Genomic DNA, 25203 nt, shown 5'->3' with positions numbered 1-25203 from the left:
TGTGGCAAGGTCTAGGGTGACTTCCTTCCCATCATGAGGCCCAGCATTTGTGAGGTCAACGGGGAGATAAGGCCTGCGGCTCTTCCGAAGCCAGGTTGCCCAAAGGAGAGTCCTCAGGGAGAGGCGACTTTGGTGAGTTATATTCTCTTTAGAGAGAGATGCTATTTGCATGTAATTGGCACTTCTTTGGATGCCGGAATGTTCTGACATGCCCCCTCCAGGCTCCTCCTCCCACTGCCTGTCTCCCTGATTTCTAGGTCCCACCCCCAAGCAGTGCCAGCCCTGGCCCGTCCAGCCAGCTGGGTAGCCTCGCTGCAGGAGGGTGGCAGAGTGTGTGCCGGGGTCACTACTGGGCCTCGGGTGCAACCCCTCCCGGCTTCAGAGTGTGACTCAGCTTCGTAGCACCCAGAACCATGCACCGTGACTCTGATGTGTCATTTCTAAAGGAACAAAAGCTCAGAGAGGTTGGGCAACTTGTCCCCAGCGACACAGTGGAGTGGCAGAGTCAGCGTTCTGGCGCCATCTGTGCAGACTGGAGCCACGCTCTCCTCCCTGCTCCAGGCCGGGGATGTGCTACGGGGACGGGGATGGCCCAGCGCCCAGGACAGCCCAATTGCTAGGCAAAATGTGGCCCCGGGGCCAGGAACGTGGGCATCGCCTGGGACCTGAATCAGGGTCTGCATTTATCAATGCAGGACACGTGACACCATGCCCACCCTGGGTTAGGTCTCAATAATCTCACTTGAGACACCATGTCATTGGAGGGGGTGGGGCTCAGTATTCAAAAGAAGTGTTGGAAAAACATGGTTCACTCCGATCATCTGTTTTTACAGGTGAGGAAATCGATGCTTGGAGAAGGGCAGGGACCTGCCCAACACCACGGAGAATCGACAGCCAGAATCCAGGTATAAAGATTGGTGTAAGGAGCAACAAGGAGCCCGGGTGTCCACTGTGAGTGCTGGAACCACAGCAGCTCAACCTTGCCTCAGTGGCCCACGTTCTTCCTGTTCCTTAGCCTGGTGTTTTGACCCTGGCAGAAGATGGCTGCTGTTGCTCTGTACCTTACATCCATGTTCCAGGCAGGAAGAAGAGAGAAGGAGAAAGGGTAGAAGTTATTCTTCTAGTTTAGCTTTTTTATTAAGGGAAGGATTGTTAGAGTCTGTAAACAAGTCAAAATAACACCTGGCATTTAGCCAGGGGAATGTTAGAGTTCGTAAACAAGTCTGGATGGTGCCTGGCAAAATGCCAGAGGGAGTGGTTTGAGAAGTAACAAAAGCGAGCCATTAAGTGTAGAGATTCCTGATTGGTTGACTGATGTATCTAGTTTATGCTAATTAGATAAGCTCTGTGGAATGTATAAATACTGCTCCTGTCCTGCAATAAACGGCTCCTACTCCTGCTGTATCAAAGTACACAAGCTATTCGTCACCCCCCGGTTATTTTGCTGCAGCCAGCCGGGCTGCGGCAAAGGATGCTATCCCCAGAGGCTTCTTTGTCTTAGGTCAGAACTGAGTTGCATGGTCATTCTTAACTGGAAGACAGCCAGGGGAAGGGAGGTAGAGAGGCGGGCTTGGGTCAAACCTCTGTCGGTGACTGTCTCCCTGTCTAGAGATCCTGAGCTGAAATTCTTCGGGGTCCTAGAATTGCAGCCTGTGGGATGGAGTGGGGTGCCTCTGAACCAGAGATGCTGCCCCCCCCAACACCTATGGTGCGAATGTCCCACCCCTGTTATGAGAACTATTTGGTGCGGTGGGGGGGGTGGTGTGGGTAAAAGCTTTGCTGAACAGAACACCTACATCCCCGAGGGCTTGGCGACAGGGGACCTGGATTAGAGGGAAAGCCACTGGGGCTCATTCTAATTCTCTGATTATCTCCCCTGCTCACAGACCCTAATGAAAACATGTGTAAGAAACCCACAGGGTTAATTTTGCCGAAAAAAAAATTCCAATAAAGCTCCATTAGATTTTCGCGTTAAATTAATGTAATGGATGCTTAAAAGCCATGCTAATTAGGCTTCCTTATTAACAGGAATGTCAGGTGGATGGGTTGTGGCCCGAAGCTGACATTTTACATCCAGGCAACCTACGGGAGAGAGTTTGTCAGTGGCCGGGAGATGCCACCTCATCTGCTCCCCGCTCCCCGACTCCTGCTCGGGCCTTGGAACGTGGAAGTTCATTGCCTGGGGCCGGGAGTATTTTCTTCACCAAGATGACAGAGAATAAATTGTTTTCTATTTGTTTATTTTGTTTTCTTTCTGTCTCTTGTTTTCTGTAGGGTTTTATTTATTTTTTTATTTTTTTTGCATGTTTCCAATTTTCCCTTGATGTCTCTGCTAGGGTCTGGGCACCAAGAAACCTTTGAGCGCTTGCCATTTCCCATCAGATCAACCCAGAATTCCCTGACCTTGGCCTTGTGGTGTGTGGCCCCAGTTCATCTTTCTGGGCTCCCCTGTTTCCCTCCGTGTGTACCGAGGGTCCCTCCTCGGCTTTGGTGATGGCCCCCCAACCCCGTCATCTCAGCCTTCTGACACTGACTCTTTCCATTTAGCAGATGGAGAAACAGGCAGCTAAAGTCCTGGCCATTCAGTTCCTTGTCCCCCTTTACCTGACACACAGGTTGAACTCCAAGTTTCCGTCCCCAACTTCTCCCATGTCCCTCCACCTCTCTGCTGGGCCAGGCAGAACGTCTTCAGGGTGCCCACGTGGCCTGCACCAAGGCCTGGAGCTTGGGACCTCCAAGCCTCACATGGCATTTGGGAGAAAGCTCGATTTGACAAAGGGTGACTTAGGGGGCCAGAGGGCAGGGAGAGCGGGAGGGTCTGGGCCCCCCCTCTCCATCATCGTGTGCCTCTGGCCCAGGTTGTGGGTCTGCAGACCTGTTGCAGACACTGCCCTCCACCCAGGATCGCTGACCCTTTGGCAGGGGACATTGCAAGTCTCCCAGCAGTCTGGACGTGGGAGCTGGCTGTGACACGGCTACCTGGCTTCCAGGGTCTCTGGGTCCCTTGGGGCATTGCAGGTCAGAGGTGGGTTGTGGGGAGCCAAGAACCCTTCAGGAAGCTGAGCTTGGGGGCAACCACCCCGAGGGAAGAGGGAGAAGCCAGGGTCACTTTCCAGCGACCCTCTTCCCACAGCAGAGTCCATCCCTGGCCCCAGAGGCCCAGAGACCTCTCCCCAGGGAACTGGCCTCTCCACATCTGAACTGGGCTGGGGGGTGGAGGGGGGAGGGAATGTGGGTGTCATTTGAACCTCTCTGTTTTTCCTGTTTTTAGGGATCTGTCAAGTGTCTGCCCAATCCCTGGGGCTGGCCATTCCCCCTGGGGAGGGGTCTGGCTTTCCCTCTGGGGTCCCCGCCTGCTGGGCACCCAGGGCAGGGCGCATTCCATGGCGTCCTATGGGGGGTTGGGGAGGGGTGACTCCCGTGGGGCGAGGGTCTGCAGGAAGGGAGGGACATGGATCTCGGGAGCCTCCTCAACAATCCAAGTCCTCGTGGCTCAGAGAGGAGGAAGAGGCACCCCCATCCCCACCCCAGACCCAGCTGGAGAAGCTGGGGATGCTCAGAGCCATCTAGAGGCTCTGGGCCTGAAGCTGGAGGAGATGCCCGAGGAGGAAGTGTTTGCTGATGTGCAGGCCGTGGGAAAAGCCGAAGCCAGCAGGGTGTGCGTGTGGGTGTGCATGGGTGTGTGTGTGTGTGTGTGTGTGTGCTCGCGTGCATGCATGTAACACAGGCCCTTGCTGCAGAGCCAAGTGTCTGACCCAAGGCGGGGAAGGGTGGGGAGCACGCCTCCTACCCTTGTACCGTGGGGATCGCTCAAGACAGGGCTTATCAGCAACCAAGCCTGGGCTGGCCACCGGCAGGGAGCTCGGCCACTGCACCTTTTGTGTGGGGAGGCTGGCAGGAAGAGGCCCGGCCTTCCCTTGCTGACCCGAGCTCGCCTCTCTTTCTCCCACCCCACGGCTCTTTGCCTTAAGGCAGGCCGTGTGGAACCTGCTCCTGGGCCTTTGAAAGACGAGTGCACCCAGATGGGACCCTCCTCGTCTGACACCTTCTCCCTGAGCCTTCTTCGAATGCCTGGGCACCCCTCTCTGCCTCCCAAATCCTGCCCAGAGGGCAGGAAGGAAGCCCTGGCAAGGTGCATGAACCCAGATGCCCAGGGGCTGTGAGTCTATGTAAGGGAGGGGGAGGGGGAGAATAGGGACCTGGAGGCAGAGGGGCTGAGCTGCCAATCTGGGCAGGACCTTCCCTGACCACCCGGCCAAGGCCATCAGCGCTGCCACTTCAGTGGCACAAGTGGGCGGGGTTCCAGCAGCTCTGGGGAAGGGTGGCCTGGTGGGTCCAGCCCAGTCCCTGGGCTACTCCAGCTTCCACTCCGTGGTGGGCAGCTCACAGCTCATGGGTTCATTGGCTACCGTGGCAAGAGAACAAGAGGCAAAGGCCCCGGGTGCAGGGGAAGTGCCCAGGTACCATTGCCCTTCCGGGCCAGGCAGGATGTGGGCTGGGAGAGAGGACCCAGGGTTCCGAGCCTCCCAGGGGGATTCATGCCCATAGCACTGTCGAGATGAGCCCACCCACCACCCACCAGCAGTCAGAAGCCACAGGGCACAGAAGGGAGATGCGGGACGTGGGCCTTGCCTGTTTCCCAGGCCTGGGGTTGGAATGGGGGTCCCACAGCTCTCTTCATGCCCCCCGCCCCCCGTTCCTCTGGCTGTCAGAGCTCAGGAACTGGGGCCACCAGGGAGCAGGGCTGGGGTCCTGTCTGCCCCAGAAGTGGACCCTGAGTTTTCTAAGGCCCGTACACTAATCCTATGTCCTTTGCTGGTGATCAATGACATGGGCCACGCGGTCACTGCCACAACTACTCGACACTTGGTTTAGTTCACAGTTTATAAGCTAAAGTCCTTTAGTGGAGGGTGAGCCATAACACACACATGCAAGTAACTATTATTTATTCATAACACAAGTATAAATGGCACGCCTGTGTTCCAATAAACCTTATTTACAAAAACGGGTGGCGGCCACATCCAGCCCGTAGGCCACGGTGTGCCAGCCCCTCATTAAACTCTCTGAGTCTCAACTTCCTCATCTGAAAAATGAGGCTAATAATTTCTGTTTCCCTCACGGGCCAAATTAGAGCACCAAAGGAATTGATTTAAAACTTACTACATAAAATATAATGTACGCACACACGGTCCTGGCGCTTGGGCAAGGAGAGGTGCCTGATTCTGTCCTTTGTCATTGCTGTGTGACATTGGGAAAATCAATGAACTTCTCTGAGTATCTGTTTTCTCCTTTGTAAATGGGGATGATAAGGCCTGCTTCTCATGAGGTGGTGTGGGTAATGCTTGTGAAGTGCTTCACTGAATCCTCAAACATGGTGAGTGTTATCAATGAGAAGGGCGCTGAGCCACGTGCCTCTAATCCCAGGGATCCTGTAGGCTGAGGCAGGAGGGTTACATGCTTGAGGCCAGCCTGGGCAACAGCCAGACCCTGCCTCAGAATAAAAATTGAATTAATAAATAAAAAGGGCTGGGGGTGTAGCTCCGTGGTAAGGCGTCCCCAGTAGGGGGAGGGGGAAGCAAAGGCCCCCCCCCCCCGCCCCCACGGGGCAGACTCCACCCTGTTTCACCCACTTGTCTTGACCTTAGGTAAATCCAAGCCGCCTCCAGTTCCCATGGGCCCAGCAGCCCTTGGGGGTCTCTGCCATTCCTACCCTCCCCACCACACCGGCTCCCCCATTAAACAGAAGGAGTAATTAACAATGTTAATTCTAATCTCATTTGCTAACGAAGGCAGTCTAATTGCACCATAATTGGCAGCAGCAGCCGCAGAAAAAACACAAAATAAACCCTGCGTGTGTAATTCGGTTTAACTTCTTTATAATTACCTTGCAGACTGGGGCTGGGTGGTCTGGGCGTGGCCAGGGGGTTGGGGTTAAGAGAGGGAGGCGGAGCCACACCTGGGGTAGGGGAGAGGTTAGCAGACCCTCTGGGTTCTCCCAAGGCCTGGGAGAAGCTTCTCCCCTCCCCAGCTCCCCCTTTCCTCCCTGGCATCAGACAAACCTGTCCGGCAGGCAGGACTGCCCCTCCATGGGTCCCCACGGCCTTCCTTCTGGGTCTCCATCAGCTCATCCCTCCCCAGCTGCGGCTCTGTGAGATGGGAATGCAGACCCGGAGCAGCCTGCCTGCCTCTGCAGCCTGCACCTTCCCTCTTACCTCCTACTCCCACCAAGGGAAGGGAAAGGAAGGCCAGGTCTTACCTCTGTGGACAGCCTGTGCCCTCATTTGAATGGCACTTCCCCACCCTGGAGGCCCTGGGAGGCTCCTCTGGCCTCCACCCTCTGCCTCCACCCAAGGGAACCTGAGTTAGGCCACATGGCCCCTTATTGCACCCGTTTCTCTGCTTAGGCATTTTCTCACTTCTAGATTGTTCTTTTGACCTAAGTACTCCCAAGAGCTTGATTCTATTTCGGCAGAGTTCTTGAATGAGAGGGAGGTGACCACAAAGAAGTTTCCAGAAGCATTTGGCCAGAAGAGTAAAGCGACCTGGTTCTAATCCAGGATTTCCTGCTAACTTGCATCTCTCTGTGTAGAGAGAGCCTTGCAACCACCGTCTCTCATTCTCCACCTGCTCTTTCAAAATTTCATGGTGGGAATTCTTTTATCCCTTAAGGGGAAAAAAAAAATCAAAAGCCAAACCAAACCAAACCAAAACAAAACAACAACAGCAACAACAACAAATGGCCAACATCCTAAAGCCCAGGCCTCTCTCTGTCTCCACTGGGAGTTAAGCTTCACACCTGAACCTCCAATCCTGGCTTCTCCCACTGCCACTGGGTAGCCTCACTCTGATGCGGGTAATGCTGAATAAATAAGTAAACATCTTCTCTGAACCCTAATATAATGTCTTCTACATCTTATCCAAGTAAGTGAAATCTTAATAGCTTTCCTTGCCCAGTTTTGGAAGAAAATGAGTGCCCAAGGTATCTGTTCTGTTTAGATGTACGATCATTTCCATAGCAACCAGCGGAGATTTGGGATAAGCTCAGACTGCCTTAGTGAAGGGGTGGCAGGGGAGGGAATTCAGCATGGGGCTGGGCGGCCCTTTGGAGCCCTTCTTCTGACTTGGATACCTGCTCTCCAGGTGCTCATGGCCTCCCGTGGACTTTTGGCTTCATCCTCAGAAGCATCTCTGGGGGATGGAGGTCCCCCATCCTTCTCTCCCACACCCTGGCAGAGCTACAAACCTGGGGTTCCTTCCCCACCACCCCAAAAATCCTTCTTGCTCTTTTCCTATTTGGATATCATGTTTCCTGGATTCCATCTTTTTTTTTTAGGATATGCCCTTATTTTGTTGGAGTCTGGGACACCAACTTTCCAAGACAGCTTCTGAGAAGTTCAGTGCTGTTCAGCTTCGGTTTTGCCCTGGCTCTCAGTGATCTTTTGTGCGGGACCGGATTTTATTTGGTGGCTTTCTGAACTTTTCTTTATCCAAGGTGTTCTGCAGATTCCCAATGAAGACCTTTGTTATCAGGGGCCCATGGGGCTGGACCCCGTCTCCCTCTGGCTGGCCCATTTCCTGAAGTTTCTCTGGTGATACTTGGGTGCCTCCACTTCCCCTCTTTCTGAATCTCCGTTAGTCAGATGTTAGGTTTCCTGGGCTGATGTTCTGAGTTTCTAATCATTTTCTTCCTGTTTTTCATTGTTATTCTTTTGGATTTATTTTGTCGTGGCCTCAATATTATTCACCAACTCCCTTTATTTAATTCCCAGAGCTTTTAAATTATTTTTTTATATTGTTCCCTGGATTTTTTTTTTAAATAGAAGCCTGGTATTTTTTTTTCATAAATGCAGTATCTTCTTTTAATTCTTGGTGGGTAATTTTAGGATTTTAAATATCCTGCTGTTCCCTGCCTTGCTTCTGTTTAATCTGAGCCTTCTCCCCGCCCACCCCACCAACTTCACTTTTTTCCTGGGTAGTGGGGATGGAACCTAGAGTTGCTTTATTGCTGAGCTACATCCCCAGCTCTTTTAATTTTTATTTATTTTTGGACTGGGGATTGAACCGGGGGTGGGGGGGGTGGGGGGGGGGCGGTGCTTTACCACTGAGCTACATCCTCAGCCCTTTTATTTTCATTTGGAGACAGAGTTTCTCTAAGTTCCTGAGGCTGGCCTTGAACTTGCGAACCTCCTGCCTCAGCCTCCCCAGTCCCTGAGATTACAGGTGTGTGCCACTGTGTAACCAGAACCTATTTTTTTTTTTTTTTTGGTACCTCTGTGTCTCCATCTTTCTTGCTGGATGTCTGGGCTATCTGGAAGCTCCAGGTGCTAGGAGGCTGACTGGGGGGTGGGGCAGTGTCTCTGAGTCTGAGCTGTTTCTGCAGAGGCCTCCTGCTGCAGCAGGGTGGTAGGAGCTGGGAAGGCCTCTAGGAGGCTGAGTGGAGTAGGAGGTGTGCAACGGTTGCTTAACACCTCTGCTTCCGCCCAGCACCTCCTCTCAGCTAGGCCTGCTTTGGGTTCTGGATTTTGAAGTCCTACAGACCCATTTCTCTTCTCCCTTCTGCTGGCGAGTGGGGGTGCCATCTGGAGGGTGGACCTGCTTCCTGAGCAGACTTTCACTCAATCCTTCTCTTTTTAGCTGCCTTGAGACTTGCTGGGCCTCTGTCCTAGGAGCCAGTCTGTTCCGGGGCTTCCCTCAAGTCCGCCCACCTCTCAGCTTCTCTGGCTTCCTAAGTCCGTCTTCTATTCTTGTTTTCAAGGGAGGATATAGAATCTGAGCTCCTCTCCGGTGCAGGGGACTTTAGGGTTTGCACTGCCCGCCCAGATCCAGCCTCTTGGATTGCCACGAGAGCCGGTGGCCTGAGCAGAGAAGGAAGTTTCTCTCTGCCATGTTTAATCAGAAACCTGAACCTGTCTCCCGGGGCAGCATTTACACATAAGTGAACAAGCATTGGCCACAGAGGTGAGAGGTGCCTCCCTCCCGCCCCCTCTGCTCCCCCATGCTCCCCACGTGGAATTTAATGAGAAGTGAAATGCCATTGGCAATGAAGGCCCAGTGGGAAGGAGGCTTTAGAATCAGGGCTGCTAGAAGCAGCCTGAGTCCAGGGCACCTGCAGTAAGATTGCTTTGATGTAGTAACTGATGATGTGAAAATTAAAAGTTGAAAATCAAAGGCAAAGACTGATGCTGGTCGGAAAGCGCGGAGGGAGGCCTTGGGCGCCCCCTCCCCCTTCTTCCTGCTTTGCTCTTCAGAACTATCATGCCTGCTCACGTGTGAGCACCTGTGTTGCATACACGCATGAGCACGTGTGTCTGTGAGTCCGTCTATTGTGCACACATCTGTAGATGAGCCCGAGTGCCTCTGTGGATGGGAGTGCACACATATGGTGGGGGTCTGTGTGAGTTTGAGTGCATTACAGTGGGAAGAGCTGGGGTTAGGGTCAGGTCTGATTGAAGGACACTCCTTGCTTTTTGTCTGTTTGGGCACCGTGACAGATGCCCCAACTGGGTGACCCCGCAACAACAGACATTTACATCCCATAGTTCTGGCTCAGAGGTGGCACCTTCTCAGAGTGTGTGTCCTCACACTGTGGTAGAGGCAAACAAACTGGAAGGGTGCTAATCCCCTCCCCGGGGGGCCCCCATCATTTCCTCACCCCACCACCTCTTCCCATGGTTCTGGGGGTGAGGATCCCAACCTAAGAATTTTAGGGGGGAACAGATGTTCAGACCACAGCACCCACGCTCCTATTGTCTAAGGTGACCCACTTGCTTTCTCCGAATTTCTTTTCTTATTTGTAAAATGAGATTGATTGTTCCCACACCGGAGGGGTGCGGTGGGAGACCTTGGAGCTGCACATGAGAAGTGAGAAATGCTGTGTTCAATGTCAGGAGCTGGGCGAATGCTGTGTTCATCATTGGTTCATCTGAGAAACACTCGTGGAGCATTTCCAAGTGGAGGTCTCTGTCCTGAGGAGCACGTGTGTCTGCTTGGAGGAGACAGACACAGGCACCTACCACATACTGCGCAGAGCCCCACCCAGAGGAGCAAGGGCCTGGCCTGGGAGGAGGGGGAGGGGAGGGGAGGGGAGGGGGGGGGGGGGGGGGGAGGGGGAGGGGGTCCTCAGGGGTCAAGACTGGGAATGAGGAGTTGATGTTGGACTGGCAAATGGAGGCTGGTGGCCACAGTTGAAACCCCTCCAACCAGAGGTGCCCGACAGGAGAGGACCTGAGAGGATGTGGCCTGTCGGGAATGTGCTGGGGTATTTATCCTAACCGGCCCACCCCCCAAGCTGCCAGCTCTGGGATGCAGCCCCAGGGTCCTGGGGAACCCCTGCCCCACGTGGGCCCCTGTTAGCCTCCCACCTCTGGTCACCCCTCCAGAATCTCGGGCTGGCTACGGAGATTCGCCCAGAACAATGTCACTGCAGAATTCTATGCTGTTTCCCCTTCCTGGAGAACGTCTGCCAACAGCTTTTACGATGCCGAATAAAAAGGCTTTTCTTCCCCTTTAGATATTTTTATTTCACCTTTAAAGGATGTACAGTAAGGGTGAGAGCATCCCCATGAAATCTCCGCAGTAAATAACTCTTGGATCCCTTTCTCGTGCAAGCGGGAGGACAAAAGGACACGCCAGGCTAGAGATGGCCTCCACATCCTCGAGGGGCCAGGGTGGCCGGGGTCTCAGCATGACCACCACCAGGCGGGGAGGTCTGACGGAGGTGGCTGGGGCTCCTCCTGGGGTCCCCATGTTCTAGCCCCTCTCCCTGCCCTGTGGGAGGGTGGCTAGCAGCCTTGGCCACCCACCGTGGGTGCCACCCCTGTGCACCCACGCACCTGGTGTGAGGGTGCTGGGACGGGCTTCGGATCTGCCCTGCCTCTGCTGGGTTCCTGCCTCCTCCACCGGAAGCTGTGAGAACCTGTCAAGTCACTCGATTCCTCTGTGGCTCAGTTTCCTCATCTGTGAAATGGGAATGTCAACTGCCCCCTGCAAGGGCTGTTGGGATGAATAAATGGACCTATGCAGGTAAAGTGTGGCTGGGATCTGGAAAAATGCCCATAAACATGACCGCGTATTATTTCATCTCTGCCTCAGCTGAGTGGGCCCTGGCCAGGGGCCTGCATGACCTCTCTGCCAGGTGGTACGAAGCCCCGGGAGATCCAGCCTCTTGTTTGAGGCCAGCCTATGAGGAGGGGGAGGCTTGGTGGGATCCAGTGGCTCTGCAGTGAGTCTGCTGGATCTGGACCCACCCATTGGGGGCCACAGACTTAGGAGGATGCCCCTGACCCTCAGCTGCAGGAGGAGAGGAGCCCATGCTGGGACTAGAGGAAATTGAAGGGCTAAGCTGAGTCGTCTTGTGCTGTTGCTGGCTGGGGTTGGGGAGGTGGCTGGGGATATGGGGTCATCGATGACACATGCCCACAAGCTCTGCAGGACTGAGAGGCGCCGACCACAACCGTTCTTAATGAAGCTGTCAGCTGGGCCACCAGGACTCTGGGAGCCGGCCAGGCAGGAAACCATCAGTGTAGCCGGATAATGAGTCAGAGGCTTGGGTGGGGTGAGGCCTGGGGTCAGCAGGGCAGCATGAGAGGCTGTGTGGGGACATGATGACGCAGCCAGGCTCAGCTCAGCTCCAGAGCTGCCCCCTACCATCCCTGCCTGCCACAGGGCCCCCTGAAAGGTCATACCAGTTCTGTTAACCTGTCCTTAGCATCAGTCCCATGCCAGGCTCTGTGATAGCACCGAGAATAGAGAGGAGACAGGAGATCCCTGCTTTGAGATGCTCAGGCTTCTGGTGCAGACCCGAAATGCAGCCAAGGAGTTAACTATGATGGCATGCTGGTCAGGAGGACAGTGGACCAGGGACTGGCCCTGGAACCCCATTGCCTGAGTTTAATCTTGGCTCCTTCTTCTTAGTTTCAGGAACTCATGCAAGTTACTTAACCATGCATTGCCTCAGTCATCTCATCTGTAGAATGGGATGAACCGTGAGACAGTGGGACTATTTTTGCTGTGCATAAAAGAACCCAAACTCCGTGGCATGAAATGACCATGAATTTACCATGCATCAACAGGTTCTGTGGTCAGACACTGGGAACTGGGAAGGGGCACAGTGCATAGCCTGTCCTTGCACAGAGTCTGGAGCTTCTGGAAGATGTGAGTATGTAAGTGATGTGACTGGCTTGAAGCATGTCACTCACATCTAGCTCCAAGGCTGGGTTCAGGTGGAACTGTCCACCAGAGCACCCATACAGTACCTCTGTCTTCTTTGTGTGGCTCGGACTTCTCCCCACTGGTAAGTGGGTTTTGAGAGTAGCATCCTGGGAGGAGATGTCCAAAGAGCGAGGATTCTGAGAGGCTGCATGGCTTCTTCTTATTTTTTCTGGTACTGGGGATTGAAACTAGGGTGCTTTACCACTGAGCTATGTCCCCAACCCTTTTCAGTTTTTGATTTTGATACCAGGTCTTGCTGACTTGCTGAATCTGACCTCAAACTTTCAATCCTCTTGTAATCCTCTTGCCTCAGCCTCCCAAGTTGCTGGGATGACAGGTGTGTGCCACTGTTCCTGGCAGCAGCAGACTCAGAAGCCGGGTCACAACACTTCTGCTGCACTCTATGGGTGGAAATAGTTGCAAACCTGCCCGGATTTAAAGGGAAGGGACAGTTTAAAAACACTGTCTGATGGGCGTGGTGGTGCATGCCTGTAATCCCAGCAGCTTGGGAGGCTGAGGCAGGAGGATCAGAGTTCTAAGCCAGTCTCAGCAAAAGCAAGGCGCTAAGCAACTCCGTGAGACCCTGTCTCTAAATAAAATACAAAATAGGGCTGGGGATGTGGCTCAGTGGTCGAGTACCCCTGAGTTCAAGTCCCACTACCAATAAAGAAATAAATATATGATAATAATAAAAAAACTGTCCATAGTTTACGATAATTAAACGAGACATGCAATGAGTCTAGATGCCTGGTACACAGTATTATTACAGTTATTAATAAATGCTAGGTATTGTGAAAAAAATATATGCAATATTTTAAATGTTAAGTTTTATTATAATAGTAAAATAAAAACAAATTTTAAGCATTATTATCAGGATGGAGGGAAGGAGGTGGTAAAGAAATGCTTCCAGTGGCTCTGTAGCCCCCGCCCCCCCCTCTAGTCTGGCCCCGCCCCTTTTTTGCCTTGACCCTATCCTCCATCTCCTGGGTACCCTGGTTCCTCCTCTGTGCAGAGAAGGACGGTGTGGGTGACTGTGTGGCATGTCACAGTGTGACATAGCGATGGTTCTGGGCAGGATGGTGACCTCCAGCAGAGTAGGGGGCAGAGGAGGAGAGGTGGGCGCTGGAGCCAGCATCCAGAGCTGGCGGGCTCTATGACCTCACACGGGTTCCCTCCTTCCCTGTGCCTCGGTTTCCTCATCAGTGAATGGGGGTCAACAAGATCAAATGTCCCCAGTGCCTAGCAGGGTGTGGGCCGTGACAAACCCTCACAGGGGGCACATTTCATTACATAAAATCCTCAGCTTCTTAATTATCCCAGTGCAGAGAGGTGGTATGGCCGAGGCAGGCGGGAGCTCCCAGCCCGGTTTCCAGTCACTGTCAGACACAGCGGACAACCCTCCTGGCCTTCCCTGTGGTAGGGATTTGGCCAGAGGAAAATGGGCTAATGCACTGCCCATGCCAGTTCCAGGCCACCCTGCAGACCTCCGTGGAGGCTCAGGTGTGGTCCTTTCCTCCCCTGCTGGCTAGCTGGGGAGGGTCTGTCTTGAGCGCCCCCAATCAGGACAGCTTTGCCAGCCTGGAGATGTTTTTGTTATCATGACTTGCAACATGCTGTAGGGGTCTAGTGGGTAGAGGCCAGCAATGCCACTAACTGTGCAGGACAGCCCCCCACAACAGAGTCCCCTGGCTGAATGTCAACACTGTGGAGACCAGGAAACTCTGGTCTGGAGTAGATCGGAGGCCCTGGGATGGGCTCAACAGAGGAGCCTGTGACCTCAAATAACCCCATGGAATACAACCTCCTGTCCATTAGGTCATCAGTGAAAAGCAACATGGCTTGGTGGAGCTACCTGGTGAGCTCTTGAGGGTCACGTGTTAGAATGGTGGGCTTACCTCGCTGTGGTGATGCCCACGTCATCAACGTCATCAACATCATCAACATTGACAGGGCGAAGCACTTGTAAGCAGCAAGGTGTGGCTTTGAACTGGGCTGGCCCCAGCCTAGCACAGCCTTTGTAGCTTCTGGTCTTTAGGAAAAGGCTTGCCACCTTTTGATCCCTGGGTCTGCATCCCCTGGGGCTCACAGGTAAAGAAGCTGCAGAGAAGCCACTGGGTTGTTGTGGTGCTGGCCTGCTCAGGAGCTCTGCCGCAGGGTGCAGACTGATTGCTCCCCAGACCAGCTGGCTGTGGCCACGGCCCTCTGCAGGGAGCCCTGTCCTGTTCACTCCGCTCCTCCCATGCCAGCCCCCAGGTTTGCATTTCTAGGCAGGGGTCTGGAGGCCTCTCAGCTCCCAGTTAATTTCCTGACTGAGCTTCCTGAGAGGCACAGGGCTCCAGGTACCTGAGTGATGAGGAGATAGCGCTGTCTGCTCTGCCGGCTTCCTGCCCGTCTGGGGGGACTCCACTGCCCATCTCTCCCCACGCGGTCCCTGGCATTCAGGCAGAGTCAGGGTGCAGACTGGCAAGCCTGGTGGCAGGGGGGGAAGAGTCTGGTGTCCAGGCCTCTAAGAAGCTATTGTGTGTCCCTAGATACGTGTGTGGTGGTGTGTTTGTTTACCTACACCTGCTGACCCCCAGGGTCATAAAGCCTCCATCAAGTCATTGGGCCCAATCCTGTGTCCCCGCAAGTTGGCATCCTTCCAAAGGATGTCCAGCATCTTTTACTTTTATTAAAGTAACTCACAAGGGGGAACTTCAGTCTGTATCCGTTTTTTGGTAGGTAGGAAGTCCTCCCTCAGTTCTGCTCCAAGTCTCTCTTGGGGTGGTCTCAGTCTGTCGTCTCTGCGGACCTCTCTGCTTCCCTGATGCTAACTCTTGAAGCACCTGAGAAGAGGAACTGAACTCCTCCCTCAAGATACTTCCCAGATTCTCTTTTGCAGACTAAGCACACCCCCTCCCCTGGCCCATCCTCACGGTGATGACGGTGGTGAAGGCTGGGGAAATGGACAGTAGGGAGCGAGCCCCCAAGCTTCTGCTCCACTCCTTTGCTGAGGTTCTCCTTCCCCTCTTTAAAAGTCCCTGTAGCTACAGAGAATGCAGGGGTGTGGGGGCATCTGAGCAGGCTCAGTTTGGGCCCTTGTATGGAGCCAGCGGCGGTGGAGATGCTCCATAGTTACTTCTCCCACCAATGCCTTCCTTCAGAGCCCGCCCGGCCCTGCTTTCTCCCTGGCTGCTGCCTGAGAAAGGGTCAGCGGCACCCCTGCCCAGCACCCACCCCATCAGCTGTGTGGGGCACCAGGCCAGGTGCACAGGGAGAAGAAGCAGGTGCGTGTCGCCATGGGTGGGCGAAGGTCACCAGGTGGCTCTCTCGGCACCTTTTCTGTGCCCAGGTCTTCCAATTCTGCAGCCTCCTCTGCTGAAGCTCTGACCTGTCTTCCCAGGTGTGACGTGGGGTCACTGGAGTCCCCTACAGCAGAGTGCCCCAGCTTTGTTAGAGTCCTAAAGCATGGAGCCATTTTCCAGATGGGGAAACAGAGGGCCAGCCTGGGGCTGTGGTCTGCCTGCTCCCCCGTGGAGGTGGGGGAGAACCCAGGCCTTCTCCACTGTGGTGGGCGGAGGGGAGCCCGGCCTGAGCCTCCTCCCTGGAAGCCTGAGACAGCTCGGAAGTGCCATAGGAAGGTCCCAGCACAGCAGGGACCCAAGGGGCTGTGTGAAAAGTTGCTGTGCCCTTTGGGGAGGAGAGAGGAGCCGGCCTGGTCTGCCTGAAGCGCAGGAGCTGGGGAAGGATCACAGCTCATTTTCCTGAAGCTGGCGCAGCATTAAGTTCTTATGTCTGCCAGCAGCCTTTCAAATTGGCTACTGCCACTGCTGTCCCCCGTTACATAAATCCTCCCAGCGATCTGCAGAGACAAGAAGCAATTAGGTGAGGGAGGAGGGGAGGGGGAGAGAGAGAGGGAGGGAGAGAGAGAGGGAGGGAGAGAGACTGAGGAGACCTGACAGGGGGAGAGCAGGCCAAGGGGTACTTAAGAGATGGAGAGACAGAGAAAAGGGGAAGTTGGGGACACCCAGTGACCCAGAGGGAGGCCCAGTTAGGAGGATATAGAAATTGAATTTTTAAACAAAGAGACACAAAGACAATAAAGCAAGAAAAGGCATCTAGAAAGCTGAGTTTCCCTTTCTCACAAAACTTTAGAGTCCACTGGGTGGCAGGTGATGGGCGGCGAGTCTTAGCTCTCAGATACTCATGGCCTGAGTGGGAGGAGAGTGGGATGAGGAACATACTTGCAGAAGTATTTTCTGCATTTCATTCACACTTGTGCTTTGCCAGGTGCCCGTGAGGTAGAATGAGCAGGGCGTGTTACCACCTTCATTTCAAAGTGGGGAAGGGTCCCAGCCAGAAAGCCAGGGAAGAGTTTGACCCCAGGGCTTGATAAGGACCCCGAGCTTCCACAGAGCCCAGACCTTTTGCAAGGGCCCCAGTGGCCAGGAGCATGAGGAGCATGTTCTGGACTGGGTGCTGTCTTCCCACCTTCTCTGGAGTGGAGCGGGCACTGGGGAGGCCATAGAGAATCCAGACCCCCCAGCCTTCTGCAGGGGGGCCTGTCCCTAGGTGGAAACCCACCTTCTCCCTTTGTGAGTCAGATCGCCCCCTGCTGTTGAGCATTGAGCGCTGTTGAGCATTGGGTTTCTGGGCACCTCCTAATCCCAGCTGCAAGCCAACATCAGCCCTCAGGTGAAATGAGAAGCTCAGGGCTCCCCACTGGGTCCCCTGAGAACAGCAAGCTCCCTCCTCCCCTCCCTCTCATTCCAATTCCTTTTACAAATGTTATTTATTTATTTTTTCAATTGTTCCCTTTCTCTTATTCATTTTTCAATGCTCAGTCTGTGCCAGGCAACCATCCTGGGTATCAAGGAGCACAGCTAGTTACAAAACTGATACCAATCTCCGCCCTTAAGGAATTGACATTTTAGAGGAGGGAGACAAGAACAGACAAACCCCCAGTATACAGCATTATTAATGTGGTGGGTGTCACAAAGAGAAAAGTACAATGTGGGGGAGAGATTCGAGGTGTTGGTGGGGCAATTTGGAGGTGGCAGGTGGGGAAGGCCTCACCTGGCAGATGACATCAGGGTCAACCACAAGGAGGGTTCCATGACCTGGAGGCAGGAGCAGGCCTGGCTGGGGTGAGGGACAGCTGGGACAGGGGTGGTGGCAGCAGAAAGGACAGAGGCCAGAGTGGTCGATGAGGAGGACAGAGCCCCAGTGAGGGGAGAGCATCTGGGGCTTGCAGAGCATCTGGGGCTTGCAGACCATTGTTCCAACTCGGGCTTTTACTGGGAGTGGAGCAGCCATTGGAGGGTGGAGTGGCGCCATGACCTCACATTTCACCAGGGTCGCTCTGACAGTGAAGTCTGGTGCAGAAGGGGGAGAGCTCATGCAGGGAGACCTGATTTTCCACACCAGCGAGGTTCGTCGAGCGTACAAGATGAGAAAGCTCGGGGTCTGCTCTCACTGAGAAGCAGCTGGTGGAAGGTGCTCGGGGACAGGGGACCTTCACCTTCACACTGCGCACCCCCAAAGGATGAAAGGAGTGCATTGGCAGAGCAAGCTTCTGAGCTGGCCCTTCAGGAGGGAAGGCGAGGAAGCAATTTTGTTAAGTCCATATCAGGAGCTAGGCATGGTTCATATCAATACAATTTAATTGAAATCATCACACCAGCTTATGAGGTATTTTTCCCTTTTTATAGACAAGTTCCCCGAGGCTCACAGTACTTAAGGAGCTTGACTGAGCTTATGTGGAAAGTGGGAGCTTTGGTGTCTACCTGCAAAGCCTGCCTGGTGCCCAATGCCCGCCCTAGATGACGGATCCCCTCTCCACGCAGAAGAACCACAGGTGCTGACGGCTGCTGCTCTGTATGCAGTATCCTGGGTCCCTCCGTATGTCTTTGCATCCCCTGCCACGGCCAGGGGCCATGCTGATTGCTGTCTGGCCTCCTACCAGGGACCCAGCCAGAGCCAACAGCTAGATTGGATCTGGTCCTGCCCCACCCTGGTCTGGAACCCCACAGTCTTCCAGCCACTTGGGATGAAGTCCTACCTGGCCACCTGCTCAAGGACCTGCACACCTGAGTCCCTGGGGGATCTCTGGTCCTGGAGAGAGTGGGTCGGGCGTCTCCCTACCTGGTGTTGCCTAAGCAACCTCTTCCTTGCCCATCACCTTCTCACCTTCCCGGTCTCAGATAGCAGGTGGCTTTCCCCTGGGGAGGTCTCCCAACCCTGCCCAGGTCAGTGTTGCCCTCTGCCTTCTTGGGCGCCAGGACTTTCCCTCCATGCTCATCCTGGGGCAAGATGAGAAGGGCAGGGAAGGAAAACGTCTGTGGAAGGAGCATCAGGACATGAGGCCTTGGCACAGACGGGCCAGGAATGGGCCACCAAGATGACTTTGGAGAGAGCTGGCTCCCAGGACAAGTGGGCCTATCTGGGGCCACATATAGTGGGCTGCAGGTAGGGCTTGGGATCCACCCTGACTTCGGACATTGAGGTGTCCTGGACAGCTCCTATTCTCTTGTAGCTCCCTTTGGGAGTGAGGCCCTGGGAAAGTGACATTTTTGTTCCCAGGCTCGTGGCGAGGGCTGGACTTGGGCAGAAAAGCCATTGCATGACAGTAGGTGGGTCCACTTCCTGATGGGTCCCCTTCCTGCTAAGCCACCAGCAGTTCCCATAGGTGGGCTGGTCCCCTGTTCCTCTTCACTCACCCGCTTCCCAGCAGCCCCCCGAGAGAGGAAGCCCAGGGGCCATCGTCCTGCCCCTCTGCAAGGGGCCTGGCTTGGCCTCCCTATTCTAATCTTCCCTGTGCCCCCAGCCCTGCTGGAGACACTGTGCAACAGAGGGCTGGGGGGCCATTCTGAGTCATCCTGGGGTCTGGCAGACCAAGGCCAGGAGGCAGTAGTGTCACTGGCAGAGGTGGCACGTGGTGATAGTGACAGAGTGACTGAGAAGCAAACAGGGGTTTCCACCTCCCCTGGGAGGAATCTCACCTTCAAAACAGCCTCTGAAATGCCATGTGGCACCGTCTCCCTGACTTAAGAAAATCCAGGAAAATTTCAGGCCCAATGAAGTCAGGGAGCCAGCCCAGGAGAAGAGAAATTTCCTTTTTTCTTTTCTTTTTTCTGTGTTCAGTGCCCACAGGGCTCTGAATTCAAATGTACCTGCCTCCTCTCACGTCATCTTAGGAGGTGACTGGGTGTCTGGGCCACCAGGCCAGGTTGATATCAGTTGCAGGTAACGAGGAAGGTCAAGGTTGTGACAATTTTTCCTGACTTGGTATTGGCTAGTTGGGTTCTGCCTGACCTCGTTGGGCATCCTGACTGTAATTTTTCTCTCTTCGTAGTGTAGCGACCATTCCCGTTGGTGTTGGCTTCTTGTAGCCAGGTACCAGAGGGCAGACGGGACACCAGCCAGCAGTTGGGAGCCTGAGCCTTGCCAGAAAAATGGGGTGATCTCAGGCCCTCACTTCTCTCTGGCCCCAAGCATGCAGATCTGCATTTGATCAGAGGACCTTGGGGCCCTGGGGTGCGTGGGACCAGCCACCCTGGGCAGCATCTCTGGATTCAGTGGGCATGAGTCTGCTGGCGCCACCAGCCTGGCCAGTCTGGGCTTCTCACACAGGGATAGTCCAGGCGGGCCCGCCGTCGCCTGGCTCATTTCCTCTGCCTTGGCATCCTTAGTGGGGTCTTGACCCTGATCCATTTCTCACTCGTTGATGGGAATTTCCCTCTAGCCTAGCGGCGGCCTCCATGAATCTCAGCTCCTCCAGGGCTGGGAACACTTGGTTTAGCAGAAGGGAAGTGAGATCCCTGCCTCTTTCTTACTGACCCCTTGGCCAGATCAGTGTGGGAACAGATGCAAACACCAGATTCAAGGAAGGGTGCTTCTCTCCTAGACCTGCAGGGGCCTGCTTGGTGGTGGATGGGGAGGACCTGCTCCCTCCAGGTCGACGGGCTTGGGGGCTGCTGTGCATTCATCCTAGGTGGTAGGAATGGGCATCAGGGGTGGGAAGACAGGACTGCAGTTCTCCCTCTGAGCCCCTCTCCCCATCTCTGGGCCTCAGTCTGCCGATCTGTGAGTTGAGGAGTTGAACTATGTCAGGATTCTCAATTGATGGTTCACCGGCCCCTGCACTGGAACCACCTGGCCGTGTGTGACATGAAGAGGACCCGTGCCCTCTACAGACCTTTGGAACCAGCACTCCTGGTAGGGCCTGGAAATCTGTGTTTGAATGGATCCCCCCAGAGGATTCTGATGCATGTGAACTTGGACTTGATCATGGCTGGAGCAGAGGACTCCTGAAACCCCTGGCATTAGCATTCTGTTATGATTTAGATCTGAAATGTCCCCCAAGGTCTAAGACTTGATCCCTAACGCAGCAATATTCACAGGTGATGCTATTGGGAGACGATGGAGACTTTAGCAAGTGGGGCCTAGTTGGAGGAAGCAGGTCACCGGGGTATGACCTGAGAGGGTGTGTCTTGTACCTAGCCTCCTCTCCGTTTTTCAGCCATCTCGAGGTGAGCAGTTCCGCTCCACCAAGTGCTTTTGCCACGTTGCTCTGACTTACCTCAGGCCCAGAAACAATGGGGGTCCACTAATCATGGACTGAAACCTCTAAAACCATGAGCCAATATATATCTTTCCTCTTTTAAGTTGTTTTTCTTAGGTATTTTGTCACAGCAGCAGGAAAGCTGACTAAGACACACTCTCCTGGCCTGACTCCCTCATGCTTTGGTGTTTGATTGTTAGGAACTGTGTGCCAATGTTATGTGTCATGTGAAGTCCCGTAGGAGAATCAGGGGTGCTCTAACCAGAGAAGCAGCTGCTTAGAGGGACAAGTCACCACTTTCAAGAGACGTCATGAGGGATGATCTTGCAGGCAGATGGAGGACTATGGCTGAATGATGGACAGAAGCACTTCCTAACTAACCATCAGAGCTCCATGGGCTGCCTTCAGCAATGGTGAGTGCTGTCAGTGGGGGTAGTGCTGGCAGATGCTGTGTGCTCTCCTGGGAAAATGTTGCAGAAGAAATTCAGGCAGCAGGTGGGGAGGTACTGGGTTTGAAGATATTTATGAAGGTCCCTTTTAAGTCAGAGCTGCTAGGATGCTGTAAAAATCAGGTAGCTTTACCCACCCAGGACTTTAAGCAATGTGTGCACACCAAGCACACATGGGCCCTCGCACACAAAGTGACACTCATGTGTGCAAACCTTCAAACATGTTTACATGCACACACGAGCACGTGTGTGCCTACTTGACACACAGCGTGCTTTTCTATATCATAAGTGCACACGAGCATGAATACATACACCAACATGCATCTCCATTTGTGCCGGTTCACACACGACACGCATCTGTCTCAGCCTGTCTTCCCTGACTCTTTATTTTCCCCCAGAGCCAGGAGACTCCCTGTGCTGTATCCAGGCTGGTCTCTGGAGTGAAAGCCTTGTTTAATCTCCATTAGCGCTCTTATTTCCTGCACCAAATTAAAAGTGTGACCAAAAGTTAATTATTCTAATTCAATTTGGCCCTAATGTGGTGTACGTGGTGATGGGGAGGCCCAGGTGGAGGTCAGGCTGGGAGTGGGCAGGGGAGGAGCCACCAGGATTTAATACATCTTAATGACTCTTACAGGAAAATGTCTGAAGCCCTTTTCTCTATGATATCCCTGCCACTCCCCCAGGCCCAGCCCCACAGATTTCCTGGAAATCCCAGGGCGCTTTTTGGAGCTTGACTCTGGGAAATATTTGAAAAGATAGCAGGTCTCTCCCGGGAGGCCAGAATGGAGGTGGGAAGGGGTGTGTGTGCGTGTGCATGTGTGTGCACAGAAGTGTACGCTGGTGGAACTCTCCAGACTCTCCAGACTCTCCTGTCTAGAAGCCACAGCCTCCCTCACAAGCCCACGCTGCTGAGATCCCTGCTGAGCCTTGGCCTTGGGCAGAGCTGAGACACCCCTGGCTGCCTGTGCTGGGACTGGGCGGAGCCAGCCTTCTCTGCTCCAGCTCAATTGCTCCCGCCCACCTCTTCCCACTTAGACCTTCTCTGTTGGGTCCCCATCCTTCCCTGCTCAGGAATGTAGATTTCTGGGGCTCAGATTCAGCTTTCCCTAGTCATCATGTCTTCCCCAGAGACTGGGTCTGGTCCCCACACTTGAACATGGGCCCTGATGGATGCCGAGGTCGGGAGGAGCTGAGGGGGCTTCTCAAGGGGAACTTGTCCTGAGAGCTTCAGTCTCATGGAAAAGTCAAACCAGGACATCCTGGACTCATGGAAGAGGCAGCATCCTATTTGGGAATGACCGCTGGTAACATCACAGAATCTAAGGCGGGGGAGATATTTTCCAAGTGTGTTGCTGAGGTCTAGCGGCTGGCTGATGCTCCAGGAACTGCGGCATCTCCATGTTTGCGTGCCCCAGTGGCAGAACCCACTGTCCCCTAGGGTCACCCATTGTGCCTCTTGTCAACTCGGTTCACATCTTCCTGCCTGTGTGTTGAGCTGTGGTCTGCATCCCTGGATCTTTCTTCCCGTGGATCCTGGAACTGCTGTCTGGTGTCACATGGGACCAATGTGCCCATCGTGGTGCATAAAATATTCGAGGACAATGTGTAATGCTCTTTGTGGAAACTCCTCTTCCCCAGGGCAGCCGTTCCTCAGCTGTTTGTCACAGGGCTTAGAGTTCATCTGTGTCAGCTGGGGTGGGCTTACTGCCATACCGCACCATCCCCGAATCTCAGGGGCCTCATTAGCATACCAGGGTTGGACTTCTCTCTCCATTAGTGTCTGGTGCAGGTATTCAGCAGGCAGCCCCCTGCAGAAATTCCACGCCCCTGTTCCCTTCCACGGGGGCTCGCTCTGTTCCTCCCAGGTAGCCAGTGAATGGGAAAGGGAGTGTGGAGGCTGCCAGGGAGGCTTCTGGATTGAATCTGGAGGGCTGGGGGGGGGGTGGTGCATATCACTATTGCCCACCCTCTTTTCAACAGAAATCCATCCCATGGCTGCCCTAACTGCAAGGGATTCTGGGAATACAACCTGGTGGTGTGCCCAAGAGTAGCTAGGCAGCCTTCCCCTTGCCATCCCTCGGTGAACCTTCTCCAAAATGCTCCAGCTTGTCCTTGTCCCTTTTAACAGTGAAGCTCAAATAGAGAGCGGGTGTGGTCTGACTATATCCAATAAGAGCTCCCCACTTCCTGAGCATCATGTCCTAAGTGGTGTCATGCTAGAAACCGGCTCCTACCTGCTCCTGAAAGCCGATTCAGCACCTCTTCTCCCAGCTCTGTTCTGAGTGATGTCGTGTTGCTAGGTTGGAATGGGCCAGGGTGGTAGTGTGGAAATCAAGGAAATGGGCACATGCTACAAGTCGAGTGCTCGTGTCAGCTCCCAACATTCTGGCTCCAGCTGTGCTATCCTAAGAGCCTCACAAAATCCTGAAGAGGCAAGCTCTGTTACTTGTATAGTGTGATTTAAGGAACTGAGGTCTTGGGACCTGCCCGGCCAGTGCAGAATGGCCAGACACTGCTGCCCTCTTCTGCACACACACATGTCTGAATTATTTCCATTAGATGGCTGCTAGGACCAGAACTATTGAGGCTCCACTTTAGGTGCTGGCTTCATGGGGGATGTTGGGTCTCCCCTTTTGATCTGGCAGGAGCTGGGTCTCCGTCTTGCTCAGGAAAGTACTAGACACATAATAAGGAGTAAGTAAATACCGGATGAACCCAATCCAGTGGGCTGCAGTCTGGAGCCTATGGGGGAAATGGGTCTTTCCCTGACAGGGGAGGCGGACCTCAGTCTGAAAAGGAATAAAAGGTCTCAACTCACAGAAGCCCCAATCCGAGGGCAAAAGGAGTCACAGCCTCTGTCCAGGGGGAGCTTGTGGTCATCTAGGAGTGGGCACAGTCCTCCACCAGGAACTCCTGATCAGGTGGGGAAGAATTTAGATCCAGCCCTCTTGTCACAGCAGATTGACAGCTAGGGGTAAGTTTGACCTGGGCATTAGGGCACAGAAAGTTTTGAATCTCTAGGGGGTGTTGATGGCGTCCTCCACTGTAGCCAAGAGCTATTGGAGTCTGTAGGTCCCAGCACAAAGTCTTCCCTTCCAAGAGCCCAGGGACATGGGGACAGGTCAGGGGAAGTGCGTGTCCCACAGAGAGCCTGATGCCTCTCTTCTGTCCCCTGCAGGGTGAGCTTTCATCCTTCCTGTGAGGCCCGGTCCTGGATGCAGGGCTGGGGAGGGAGAGGGAGAGGGCCAGGGCTGTCAGGCCCGCCTCCAGGTACAGCTCTCTGGGATCTGTTTAGGAACACGGATCTGTAGCCATCTGCAGTGTGCATTAGGAGGAAAAGAAGGGGAACTGCATTTTGTTATTAATCCAATTAGGCAAAATGGCAGGTCTGTGTGACTCGATGGCTCAGTCCGCCACGCGCCTGGGCTTCCTGCTCTGCTTCCTCAGTTGAGTGAGGCAATAAGACGCAGGGAGAGGGGGCAGTCGGGTGGCTGGTGGGTGAGCCAGAGGGCAGGCAAGTGGCACATGGCGGTGAGGAGGCACCTCTGGGATGAATGCAAGGTGGCCTGGACTCACTTTATATCGCTTGACCCCAGCACTGGACAATGGGTATCTAGATCTCCACCGACAAGACGGAATTTGGTAGAGTTCTGCACACCTTTGGAGGTTGGAGTGGCTTTCTGTTTTCTGGTAAACTGTTTCCCCTCTTCTACTTCCTCTTCTCTCTTCTCCTTTTCTTCCTCTTTCTTCTTCATTCTCTAGGATCTATGAGGGTGACAAAGCGGGAAGGTCATTGTCAGCCAGGGATTTAGCATGAATAAAATCAAAGAGGCGGAAGGCAAGGGACTGGGGGCATCCTGAGCTGGAGGGGCCTTGGTTGGAGATCACTAGCAGGTGGTGGGAGTGACTGTATGGGACCCTGAGTGTCAGATTGAGAGGTCCTTGAAGCTGGGTTGTGTCGGATTCACTGTGGCATCTTCAGTATCCAGCACAGCGTCC

The 25203-nt window shown here is 54.1% G+C and overlaps 1 long non-coding RNA gene across 1 annotated transcript; it reads left to right on the top strand.

Annotated features, from left to right (window-relative positions):
* The first annotated feature begins 479 nt into the window (after positions 1-479).
* On the top strand, positions 480-2241 carry LOC124100569 (uncharacterized). Its single transcript, XR_006854348.2, has 2 exons — positions 480-905; positions 2029-2241. It is a non-coding gene; the product is annotated as an uncharacterized LOC124100569 (long non-coding RNA).
* The last annotated feature ends 22962 nt before the right edge of the window (positions 2242-25203 follow it).

The sequence above is a fragment of the Marmota monax genome, unplaced genomic scaffold (genome assembly GCF_021218885.2).
Source record: "Marmota monax isolate L192 unplaced genomic scaffold, Marmota_monax_Labrador192_F-V1.1 WCK01_AAM20220418_F8-fsc00317, whole genome shotgun sequence".
Lineage (NCBI taxonomy): Eukaryota > Metazoa > Chordata > Mammalia > Rodentia > Sciuridae > Marmota > Marmota monax.
Note: the sequence above shows the minus strand (reverse complement) of the source record. Positions and strands in the feature narration are given on the sequence as shown.